Below are 13,460 nucleotides of genomic sequence, written 5' to 3' on the forward strand. Positions count from 1 at the left end.
GGTTTTGTTACTTTTATTCCTTTCCATATACTAAACAGATGAACGCACGCAGTGAGAAAAGATCATTTGGCCCATGAAGTTGGTTCTTTCCTTGGGTCTTATCTAATCTGTTTTATTTTGGACTATACTTAATTCATGTTATCCCTTGAGGGAGTTATCTGCAAAGTTTTGTTCTCTTTCCATCAGTGGCTAAATGCTAATGAAGTTACAAACAATCATGTTAATATTGTGGCCAGTTTATGTCAATGCTCAATCATAACATCACTGCACCAACTTTCTAGAAAATGTTAAAACTTGCTGTGATGGAGCAGACAAAGAGCCACTCGTCACAGTAAGTGGTGCTGTAATGACTTGCTGCAGATATTTGGAATGGGGGAAGCGATATGAGTTATTGAACTTTTGTCCGGAATTGAGGCTGGGGTAATATAATGTCATGGGTGAAAGTTGCTGGGGCACAGATTGACTGTTCAAAGTAATTGACCTGGGGTTATTGGTCAGTGTCAAATGATTGGGGTGGCTTTTTGAAGTGGCAAGAGCTTTGAATGCTGATTGAAATTTGAACTTGTTACATTGAACGGGTGAGGTTTGTTGCTTGGTGTGGGTGGGGTTTGTGTTCATTAATTGGACTGGGTGAGGTTTGGATTTATGTGGAGTAAGTGAGATTGGGTTTTTTTGATTGAAGTGTGGGAACCCATAAATCCTCCCTGTGGTCTTTTACTTGTGTGATAGTTGGCTATTTGTTTGTGGAGCTCAAAATGACTTTGTGCAGGATTTAATGCAACATGAGTTTGAAGATCCTCTGGGCTAGCACATTGTTGCAGCTGTTGTGCTGACATGGATATTTATGGTGCTGGAGCTTCAATGTTGTTGAGTTTGCACTCGATCAGCTGACTATTCGCGTAATTGTGGAGTAATTTTCCATGTCCTGTTACTATGTAAATCAAGTCCATGTGACTGTTATTTATCAGAGCTCAATTTTCCCGAATGAATTCCTGCCTCTAATGAGAAGAATGTTCCAAATTTATGTATTCTGAGGGTTCCTTGCAATGTTGTTAGAATACAGCCCTTTATCTGTTCATCTCCTGGAACATGCCCTTTCTAAATCTTGCCAGTCATTTATCAATTCCTATATACCATGAACTGCCAATCCGATGTGAGGCAGAATGATTAGCCTATTAGTGAGTTAGTAACTGCATTAGACCACACAGGAGGACCCAGTATAGTTTCTTGTTTGTGCTAAGTTAATTGATCACAGCTGGCCTGGTAATAGGGGACTGCAATTGTCCTCCTAACCTAGGGGTTAGGGAATGATAGTGCTCATGTGCACATGTTCAAAGCTGAAGAAACAACAATTTAAATTTATATAGAAAAATTTAACAAAGTAAAACACCCCAAGGTGCTTCACAGCAGTGTTATAAAACAAAATTTGACATCAAGCCATATAAAAAGACTTCATGCCAGGAAAGAGGTAAATTTTAATATTGTATTAGATTAGGAGAGAGGTTAAGGGATGGAATTCGAGAGTTTAGGTTCTCAACTGTTGATGGCACAGCCACCACTGATGGATTGGTGACAACCATGAGGTATGCAAGAGGCCAGATTTGGAGGAACATAGAGATCTCAAGACGGTTTGTAGGATTGGAGGAGGTTACAAGGACAATATGAAGCTCAGCTATGATGTCCCTCTTGGGGCCAGGATCAGTACCATTTAGATGCAGCTTTGTGCATTCGGTGTGTGTTCATAGTTTTGGGGGAAGAGATACTGACAAAATTCAGCAAGAAATATGAGTAAGGAACTGAAAACAGTGCAAACTGTGGTTGAGGCAGGAACTACCCATGATCTAATCCAAGGGGGGTTGGCTGGTGGTTTTTAATTTGGGGGCAGGTGCCCTAGTTCTTGCACATTATTTTCCTATGAGAGTGTTAGTTTCCATTGGACTAGTAGCAACGATGTTTCAATAGATGAAAGGACATAATAAACAGAGGCAGAAGGATGTCATTTGGCCCTTCGAGTCTGATCTGTCATTCAACAAGACTATGATCATCTAACTCAACTCCATCTTTCTGCACTATCCCCATAACCCTTAGTAATGAAAGATCTGTCTACTTTAGCCTTGAATATACTCAACAACTGAGCATCCAAAGCTCTCTGCAACAGAGAATTTCCAAGATTCACAAACCTTTGAATGAAGAAATTTCTCCTAATCTCAGTCCTAAAGAGCCAACATTTTATTCTAAGACTGTGACCTGCTGTTCTCGATTCTCCAGTCAGTAGGATACCTTCAGTAACTATTGTCAAGCCCCTTCAGAGTTTTGTTATGTTTCAATGAAATTGCCCCTCATTCTTCTAAACACTAAGCCTAGTCTACCGAATCTATCCACCTAGACAAGCGTCTTATTCCAAGAATCAGTCTAGTGAACCTTTGTTACTACCCCCCTCAAGGGCAGATATGCGTTCCTTTAGATAAGGAGACCACAACTGCACACGTGGCCTCACCAGTGCTCTGTACAATTGTAGTAAGACTACTTTACTCTTGTACTGCAATCCATTCATAATAAAAGCTAACATACCATTTGCCATTTCTAATTTCTTGCTGAATCTGAATGTTAATTTTGTGATTCATATACAAGATCACCCTGGCACCTTTGAAAGCAAACATTTCCCAGTTTCCACCATTGAAAAAGAAATTCTGCTTTTTCTCTAACAAAATGGGCAACTTTACACTTTGCCAAATTGTGTTCCATTTGCCATGTTTTTGCTCACTTAGCTAAACAATTTATATCACTTTGTGGACTCTTCCCTTACTTTCCCAACTAACTCTGGATCATCAGTAAACTTGGATACATTACACTCAGTCCCCTGATCTAAGTCACTCATTTAGATTGTAAGTAAATGAAGCCAAGTGCCAATTCCTGTGGTACACATTAGTAAGAGTTTCACATTAGTTACAGACCGCTAAATCAAAAAAAGGCCCTTTACTCCTACTCTCTGCTTTCTGTCCATCAATCAATCCATGCTAATATATGATCCCTACGACAATGAGTCTTAATGTTGTGTAGCACCTTATAGAATGCTTTTTGAAAATCCAAATACATTACAAACACAAGTTCCCTTTTATCTAATCTTATAGTTACAGTCACAACAACTCACTCTTCAACCACGATCTCCCTTTCATAAATTTATATTGATTGTGTTTAATTGTATTATGATTTTCTAATCTGCTACCACCTGCCTATTAATAGATTCTAGCATTTACTACGTACTGGTGTTGGATGAAGAGACAGAGTATCATGTTTGCTAATGAAACTTAGCTAAGTGGCAAGTTAAGCTGAGGGGAGGACACAGAGAGGCTGCAAAGAGATATAGACAGGTTATGTGAATGGGTAACAAGATGGCAGATGGAGTATAATGTAAGGAATTGTGAAATTATTCACTTTGATTGTAAGAATAGAAAAGCAGAATATTTAAAAGGTGTAAAACTTGCAAGTGTGGATGTTCAAAGAGACTTGGGTGTGCTTATACAAGGAATACAGAAAATTAGCATGCAGGTACAGCAAGCAATTAAAGAGGCAAATGGCATGTTGACCTTTAATGCAAGGGAATTGGAGTACAAGAATAAAGAAGTCTAACTAAAATTGTGCAGGGTGTTGCTGAGACCACATCTGGAATGCTGTGTGCAGTTTTGGTCTCCAGAGGAAATACTTAGGATGGAGGCCGTACAGCGAAGGTTCATTAAATTGGTCCCTGGGATGAAGGAATTGTCCTATGATGAGAGGTTGAGAGAATTTGGGTTTATATTCTTTGGAGCTTAGAAGAATGAGAGACAATCTCATTGACACCTACAAAATTATGTAGGATGGGTGCTGAGAGATTGTTTCTGCTGGTCAGGGAATCTAAAGCAAAACCCTGCACAATTTTAGTTCGACTTCTTTATTCTTGTACTCCAATTCCCTTGCAACAAAGGCCAACATGCCATTTGTCTTTTTAATTGCTTGCTGTATCTGCATGCTAACTTTCTGTATTCCTTGTACAATCTAAAACAGGGGGGTACAGTCTCAGGGTTAGGGGCTGATTATTTAGGACTGAGATAGGAGAAATTACTTCACTTGTATAGTGTTGAATCTTGGAAATTCTCCACCTCAGTGGGTTGTGGATGCTCCATCATTGAATTTATTTAAGGTTGGGATAGACAGATCCTTGATCTCTCAAGGAATTAAGGGATATAGGGAGCAGCGGAAAAATATTATTGAAACCCAAGATCAGCCATGATCATATTGAATGGCGGAGCGGGTTCAATGGGCCGAGTGGTTAACTGCTGCTCCTATTTCCCCTACAGTGCAGAAAGAGACCATTTGGCCCATCGAGCGTGCACCGACAACAATTCCACCCAGGCCCTACCCTCATCACTTTCTAATCTCCCTGACCCTAAGGGGCAATTTAACATGGCCAATTAACCTAACCCACACATCTTTTGACTGTGGGAGGAAACCCACGCAGACACAGGGAGAATGTACAGACTCTGCACAAACAGTGACCTAAGCTGGGAATTGAATCCAGGTCCCTGGTGCTGAGAGGCAGTAGTGCTAACCATCGTGCCGCCCCATGGTGTGGTGTGGCACGGTGCTCATGTTTTACAAGGTTCCCTTTCATTCTCTGCTTCTCAATGGTGAAGAAGCCAATTTTTCTGAACCTTTTCTCATATTTTTTGGTCCTCATGATATGTGAGGTTGGTCTCTTGAACCTTCCATTGCATGTTTCCCTTGCATCTTGATAAGAGGACCTGAATGTTATACTGAACACACTGGAGCCCTATATAGCTTCAGCACTGGCACACTACTGATCTAGTGATATACCTCAGCATTGTGTTTGTTTTGTTAATTACTGTTTTACAATGGTTCAATATCATTCCTGCCATTCTTGCTATCAATGTACAAGGTTCATCTGTATTGGATTTCTGCGCACTTGGGATTGGGAAGCTTGAGCTAGTCCAGAATTGAGCATTTTGACAGCAAAGAGTAAATTCAATTCACAGCTTGACAAGAGCCCCGATGGGTAAACATAACCTTAGTACAATTAAGAGTTAAAGTTAGAGGAGTCTAAAATTCAGCATGTCTCTCCACAAGCAGACACATAATGACATATCTTTAGTTCACAGACTTCCATGGTCCACTGAATTAATAGTTTACGTCTTCAGCCTTATCTGGATGCCAGCCCACAGTTCATGCGGCACTGTGCCAAAACATCATCCCAGCTTAAAATTAGAGGTTGCTGATACAGAATTAACCCTGTGTGTTTGATTGCAAATCATTTTTCTATTTTTACATAGAATTTACAGCACAGTAATAGCTGATTTGGCCCAAATGGTCTATGTCGGTGTTTATACCTGCACAAGTCTCTTCCCATCCTACTTAATTTAACCCTATCTGCATACCTTATTCCCGCGGATGCTTATCTAGATTTTTAAATGCAGGTATACTATTCAACTCAACCACCATGTGTACCTGAAAACTCCACAAACTAATCACATTCTGGGGAAATAAATCTATTCTGAATTCTTTAAGACTTTCTTATATTTGTGACCCCTAATTTTGGACAATGCTAGACTTTTATCATATTCTATTTGTTTAGTAACTGAACTCCAATCCTTTAACACTAACTTCATTCTCTCAACTCTGACATTGTCCATTTACTCCCAAATCTTATTCTCTTTACTGACTGAGATTTTCAAAATCTATTTCTCAAATCCCCTTGCCCTCAGCTAATCCAGATCTCTGGGTCTGTCCTGTCTCCCACAGAATCACCCCCATCATTGTCCATCGCCCCTGAAAGGGGCTCTATAAATGGCTGTGTTTATTTCCGGGTTTTGTGTGCAGGCTGCAAGGGTCACTAAGCTGGAGTTATGGAATTCCTGCAGTGCAGGAGGAAGCCTATTGAGTCTGCACCGACTCTTCTAAAGAGCATCTTACCCAGGCCTATCCACCTAACCTGCACATCTGTGGACTGTGGAAGGAAACCAGAGCACCCAGAAGAAACCCATGCAGACACAGGGAGAATGTGCAAACTGCACACAGGCAGTCACTCGAGGCTGGAATCAAACCTGGGTCCCTGGCACTGCGAGGCAGCAGTGCTAACCACTGTACCACCATGCCACCCATGATCTGTATTTTCATCTACCAAGATAACGCATTCGGAAATGTTACTCATGGCCCCACAACCTTCCATCCACTCAAAATGTATGGACATCCATAGGCATAATGCATGCAGTGTTGCATCCCCCTAGGAGAGGTATACTGCAGCACTGTAGAATAACAATGCAGCAACAACCAGGGGAAATGACTGACAAGATTTTAGAACTAACAAGACAGAAACAGGCAATTCACCCCAACTGTTGTTGCTAGTGATTATGCTCCACGTGAGCCATTTCCTGCATAATACATCTAACTCTAACCGCCATCAGCATGTCCTTCTATTCCTTTCCCGCTCATATGTTTATCTAGCTTCCCCTTCAATGCATTATTCTAATCTTAACTACTCCATTTGGTAGCAAGTTCCACTAAGGGAAAGCTGATAAATATTGTTGCTCTAAAGCCCATGCAACCAGGGAGGTTAGCAGTAATAAATAATGGCTGCCATGTCTCCCAAGTTCAACTGTGGCCCACTAACTATACAAAAACAAGGGATGTCTGTTAGGGGCCCAGTCAGTCGGGTATGCGATGTTCTTTTGTGACATTTTTTAGTCACTGACTGTTTCTTGATGTGTAAATCCTAAAAACATTGCTTAAGTGAGCAGTTATCCTCAAATTTGTCTCACAATTTGACCTTACACTTGGGACTTGGGATGGGAGTACCTTCTCTCTCCTGCAAAATTGCTTGCTTATGTTTCACAGCCTGTTTGTTATATAAACTCTGTGAGCATACAGGAAACTCCATTTGCTGCAAGAACAGGTTTATACAATTTTGGGTAATGGCTTCTATAATACAACCACTGCTTATATCCTCTCTTGTGTTAGCTGGGCCCAGGTTTCCTCACCTTTCCCAAGGAGCCACGCGTACAGAAGCTCGGACAGTACGTGGGAACAGGCTATCTGGCAACATAACTGCCTCTGATCAGGACTTCTCCCGACCCTCCTACACAACCCTGCAGAGAGATTAGGAGCAAGGATTCGGGCTTGTCCCCCTCACCCGAACACACACTGAGTGACAGGCAAAGTTTCTCAGGGATCTGGAATCGTGAGTTGACTCTGAACCCATCAATGACAAAAGAGGTCACCACAGAAAAGGTACTCCCAATTAACTGGACTACAGGCACAGGTTCAATATAAAGCTGAGGCTTTGTTACTTCAATAATATCACAGCTAGTGCATTTAACAGCCTGTCTGAAACACAAGAGTAAAGAGCAAATCTCCACTTCATTACGCTCATTTCTGAATCGATCAGCAAAGCAGACTTCCCTCTCCCACATGATAATTGTCTTTCATAGTAAATTCGAGCACCAAGTTTGGGGGGGGGGGCAGGGGACAATGTCCCTGACTCAAATTCCTCGCCCTCTCTGTCTCACTGACATAGCTCATGCCCCTTCTTCTTGCAGTCTCAAAGGTGCCACACTCTCAGGTAAATATCTAAAATATCACACTTCCCTCTTTTTATAATCTCCGATTTAACCAACACTGACAACTGATCCCTCACTAATGTGCAATCTGTAGTTAGCAATCACAGTGAAACACAGCTTCTGCACAGTTTAACAAAAAGGATTCTTAGCAAGAGTTTGGTCGATGTCAACAGTAACACCATTTTGAAAGAGAGCTTTATCAAATGATGGAGATGGCTCATGCTACCTTCTACTATTACAGTCGTCAGAGTTTACAATCATCACACGCTTATTCTTAAAGTAGATGTTTGTAAGGTAGATAGATAGATAGAATCCCTACAGTGCAGAAGGAGGCCATTCGGCCCATCGAGTCTGCACCGACTACAATCCCACCCAGGCCCTACCCTCACATATTTTACCCACTAATCCCTCTAACCTACGCATCTCAGGACTCGAAGGGGCAATTTTTTAACCTGGCCAATCAACCTACCCGCACATCTTTGGACTGTGGGAGGAAACCGGAGCACCTGGAGGAAACCCACGCAGACACGAGGAGAATGTGCAAACTTCACACAGACAGTGACCCGAGCCAGGAATCGAACCCGGGACCCTGGAGCTGTGAAGCAGCAGTGCTAACCACTGTGCTACCGTGCCGCCCGTCTCGCCAATGATGCTGGGATCATGACAGAAATTATTGTTAAATGGATTGAAATTAGTTTTCCTGAGCTGGACATCTTAAACATTAAATCCTTGAGGCAAGTTTGTGGGTTAAAGACTCCCTCACTGATGTCAACTATGATGTTAGAGGTGGGGACTGAGCTGGCGTCAGGCAGCTTTGTCAGTAACTGAGATGTCTCTGGACTACAGTTTAAACAGCAGTGACAGACATCTGGAGCAGGGCGCTCAGCTGCCCTTGCACTACATTCCTCTCCTAAAAACAACATCCATTCCACACTCATTGTATATGGATTGAAATTGTACTTTTACAATGCACATTCACCAATAAACACTACTCACATATACATACACAGCACCCAGTGTGGAGGGTGGCAGGAAGGGAGGAGGACCTCCTTGTAAGCCTGCTCCTGGGTGTGGTCAAGGTGGGTGGTCGACCGGATCATCAGACCCAACTGTCCTCACCTCTACCACAGCTACATTTGAGGCCGGGTGTCCCTGGAGCGGGAGCTGGGGTGTTCACTGGTACATTCCAGGTCTTCTGTGGCTGGTGGGCGCTGCAGGGGCTGGGGTGCATCATCAACTCCGGGAATTTTGTATTTGTCTATTAAGTTTCCTTTGAAGTTTAGTGTTAGTTACAGTGCCCCATTCGGGGCTGTCACCCCCTCGTTTATTGATGTTTGTTTAATTTATTGATTTTAGTTGTCTTACGAGCATAGCAAACACGCATTGCACACGCATACTGGATACGTGCAAATGTAATGTAAAGTCGCCGTAGTCCCAGATGACCAGAGGCTGTTCTCCCCTTTGAGGGGGAGAGCTGACTGGTGGTGATTTAACCTGAGGATCACCACACCTCAGGCGAGGGGCAAGGTTGAGAAGGCGAGGCCTTCATGAATAACCTCAGCTGGTACAGGAATTGAACTGACGCTGTTGGCATCACTACGCATCGTGAACCAGCTGTCCAGCCAACTGAGCTAAACCGTGTAAATGGGCAAATGCTCACAAACATGGAGGTATGCCCATGTAAACATATTTAGGTACACGTTGCATTTATTTGTATCTACTTGCTATAGTCAAGGATATCACATATTGCATAAACGTATATTACATATAATGTGCAGACACACGTGAACATGCATATGTACAGCATGAGTCTATCAGCACAATGCATACAAAAATTAATTCTGCAAACAGGCACTGCATATATGTGTAAACAAACTGCACATTCACATCCTCACACTCCACACAAACCTTCACCTACACCGAACACTGCCATATAAATTATACACACACGCACAGTACCCTCTTCACCAACTCCTCGTGGGGACAGATGGCACATACAATACATCAGATAGCTTGAATGCAAAAGCCCTTTCAAGCCTACCGGTAGAATTGAACCTCCTGAGCTCAGGTTACTGGAGCAAGTGCCGGCAGAAAGCAGGTAGCGGAACTGTGCAGAGGGGAGGATGTCTGGCAGACACACGCTGGGAGGGTCACTTTACCCAGCGACTAGAGATGCTGTTCAGTGGCGGCAGGCTGACAGGCAGTGTGATGGTGGCCAATGTCTTCCTGTGTGATGATCTCAGGCAGGACTTGCTGCCAATCAATGGAATTCAGAAATGGTTTTAAACAGGTTCTGGTTGGCTCCGAGGGAACCAAGCATCAGAGTGGATGATGTGAATGTTTCCAAGGTGCAGCCTGATTGGATGCAGAGGGAATGCTGATTTATGGTTGTAGTATAAACAATGTTCCATCGGCAATCCTGACAGGGAGACCTGCAGCTATTACATTATGTACCTTCCATCCTCAGCTGGAGGCTTGGTTTCTCACAAGGGGTCCAGTTCCTGGAATGCTGTACCTGATGTATCTGACCCTTCACATCTCAGTCCACACACTCGGTGCTGACGGGCTATTTAGCCACGAAGGGCATCACTCGAGCCCAATTTTGTCTACAAGCCAACGTCCACAAACTAGAGATACTGTGGCGGATTGCAGCATTCCTCCTCCTGCACTGGTAATGATCAGTTAATCCCCAAATGGGGGGGACTGTGTCCTGGACTCTGAGTGTCACCCAGTCACAGGCTGACTCTATTGCGGACACCATGCAGATTCCATTTGAATGATTTTATTTTTGTGCTGTTACAGGTGGGGGTTTGCACTTCTTCGCCCAACCCCTGCAGACAGACACACATTTGCACAACTGTAAGCTGACACACCCGTGTGTAGCGGTACTTGTGAGTGTGAGCTGCCACACGGTCATGTGTGTGCACATGAACACAGCTCCAGGCTGGGGGAAGAGCGGACCATGGGGACAGTAAGAGGGGGTCAGTGGGCACGGCCAGGGCGGGGTGCAGTGCCCTGAGCTGCCTTTCTGCCGAGGACCACAATTGCGCCTCTGTAGCGGGAGTCAGATCCGCCTTGGGCATCACTTGCAATGAAAGGAGCCTCCTTAATATCCTCAACACCCAGCGCCAAAACATAAATCTCCCCACACACAGGTATCTCCCCCCGCCCCCGACACACACTCACCACCCCCCCCCCCCCCCCCGACACACACACACACACATTCCCCACACACACATATCCCCCCGCCCCACACACACACATCTCCCCCCACACAAACACAACCCCCCCCCCTCCCCCTCACTGGATCTGGACCTGATCACTGGAACCAAAAGCACAACTATCGCGTTCTGGGAAACTATCTGAGGGCGGAGAGTGGAGCAGACATGTCCGCCCCTCAATGAAAGAAAGAGCAGAGGACTGACGGAGACAATGGGACCCTGAGCAAGAGCGAAGCCTCTTTGTGTAGCTCCCTGCAGCCCAGCGCCAGCCTCTCTTATTCCCCATACACACCCAACCTTCCAGGATCCCATCTCACTCAGCCTGCTCACTCACTCACATTTCATTTAAACAAAAATGCACATTCCCTTTCCGTTACCAGAAACTTCTTCCCCGCTGAACCAAACGCTCGAATGAATTCAGTGCATGCGAACACTTACCATATGTTTTTCCCCCCCTCTCTCTCTGTCCCCCCCCCACAGCAGGCTGGATGCAGATGGCCGTTAGCTTGAGCCTTTCGGCTGACTATCTTCTGCAATGCTGGGTTGCAGAGAGTCTGTCACCCAGCACAAACAAGCTTTTGGCAGCAGGATGTGGCCACTGATTGGTTCAAATCACCCAATTCCCTTTTTTCTCTGTCAGTTTGACTGGTGTCTGTCTTGCACGCTGCTATGAGGGAACGGCATCTGTTTCTCCAGTACAAGACTCCCAACCTGCTCCCAACTCCCCACTCCCTGAAACCGGTCTCGCCTCCCCAATATTGCTCAATCCCCCCGATTGATTTCAGAGACTCCATCCTCCCCTCACTATTAGAGTTGGGGTTAGCAGAGGCCAGGTAGAACATGACCTGGAATCGTCAAGAATTCATGATTAGTGTCCAGGACACTGCGGACTGGGAGAAAAGTCATGGACAGATAGATCTGAGTTTCCACCATCCCCTCGCGCCCCAATTCTTTTTAATATGACGGTCATTAAAGGCCTTTGGAGATCGACAAAGCGATGTTTGAATGGGCAGGGTGGATAGGGGCTGAGAGGGCACGCAGTATCTCCAAGAATGTGCCCCAGACAAGTTGGGGAGCCGAGACACAGCACTCAGAAAAGTTAATGCCCTGTTGTTTACAGGGGCTCAAAGTGTCTGTTTCCTTTATAATGGCAGCGTTTCAGTAACATAGGGAATAAGGTAAGCGCAGTGAGTCGTGTACACTCAGGAGGAACAATGTATGATGAAGGAGAAGCGTGTGCTATGTGTGCAGAGGGAGTGGTGTGCACTCACAGGGAGTAATGTGCGCCCTGAGGGGGTATTTTTCGAGGAAAAAAACATTTCTGCTGAGGAAGTAGTGAGTGTTTTTTTATTTTCCCCCAGCTCTTTCTGCTTGGTGTCCCATTTTTGATCAGTTCCCCTGAAACAAGGTATCTCATAGGCTTGCCAACCCTCCAGGATTGACCAGGAGTCTGCAGGTAATGAAGATCAATCTCCAGGATTATTTGAATATTTCTCTTTACTGGATAGAAAGACATGGAAAATGGAGGAAAAAATTATTTTCTTGTTTCATTCATGAGATGTGGGCTAGCAGCATTTATTGCCCATCTCTAACTGCTCTTGAGAAGGTGGTGGTGAGCTTCCTTCTTGAGCAGTCCATGTGGCACAGGAATATTCATAGTGCTGTTAGGAAGTCCCTAACAGTCAAGCATCATCCAATTGGGTAATAAATCTTTTTGCTTTCCAATTGATGTAGGAAGGCAGTGCATCACAGGGATGAATGTATTGTCCTGGCTGGAGCATGGGGTCAAGTCATGTAATGAAATTTAATCTGAGTTTGCAACCAATCTCTGAATGAGGAAAGTTCCATGGAACTGTATGTAGTTGCATTGTTTCTTGTATTTCTGTTGGTAGAATGATAGAACACAGCATGAAGCCATTGCTGGCTCCATGAAAGAGCTAATCCCACTCCCTCCTACTCTTTCCCCATGCACCTGAACATTTCTCCTTCTCAAGTGTTTATCCAATTCCCTTTTGAAAATTACTGTTTGAATTTGCTTCCACCAACCTTTCATTTGTGTGACAGCTACAAGATTGGCCAAATCGATAGCCTCGTGAATAGGGACGGAGCCATTTGCTCACCATGCAAGCTTGATGCTGAAATAGGGCATATCAAAGAAATCCCATGGGATAATGGCTCCCCGATCAGATCATTTAATGCTGTATATTACACAAACTTATGAACGGGCCTAAGGCGGTCACTTTCAACCCTGAAAAGTGCCCAGTCTAGTTCAGATTATCCTGGAAGGGTGAAGCTAGCTGTTTGACGCTCCTACTATGCAGTGGCAACACGAGTGGTACTCGTCAACAACAGAATGTTGCTGTCAAGCCATAAAGATGTTCCGCCTATCGCACAAATGAATAGTGGGATAAATGAATTTCAGTGCCAGAGTGATGCTCGGTATTTAGGCCATACATTCCAAAGACTGGTGGATCGTATCGAATTGCATGTTCCTTCGAGCAAGGTACAGGCCGTACCCAACCAACTCGTGCTTGCAAAACTCAGAACACAGGTTCCAACATTGATGCGATTCTGTAATTGCATTTGCTGAATAATCCTTGGTGTGCTAAAATTACGCTGACCAATTTAC

At 44.3% G+C, this 13,460-nt stretch overlaps 1 protein-coding gene across 7 annotated transcripts in view; it reads right to left on the bottom strand.

The window, feature by feature from the left end:
* Positions 1-13,460, bottom strand: part of limd2 (LIM domain containing 2) — a 113,051-nt gene that overhangs the window by 35,809 nt on the left and 63,782 nt on the right. For 3 of the 7 annotated variants that reach the window (XM_078223735.1, XM_078223731.1, XM_078223738.1), the window contains exon 1: positions 9,652-9,842. The exons of 2 other annotated variants lie outside the window; for them this stretch is intronic. The gene's annotated coding sequence lies outside the window, so the exon portion shown is untranslated. Of the gene's footprint in view, positions 1-9,651; positions 9,843-11,269; positions 11,564-13,460 lie in introns of those variants that run through there. 2 more of the 7 variants (XM_078223736.1, XM_078223732.1) reach the window with 2 other exon arrangements.

The sequence above is a fragment of the Mustelus asterias genome, chromosome 11 (assembly GCF_964213995.1).
Source record: "Mustelus asterias chromosome 11, sMusAst1.hap1.1, whole genome shotgun sequence".
Lineage (NCBI taxonomy): Eukaryota > Metazoa > Chordata > Chondrichthyes > Carcharhiniformes > Triakidae > Mustelus > Mustelus asterias.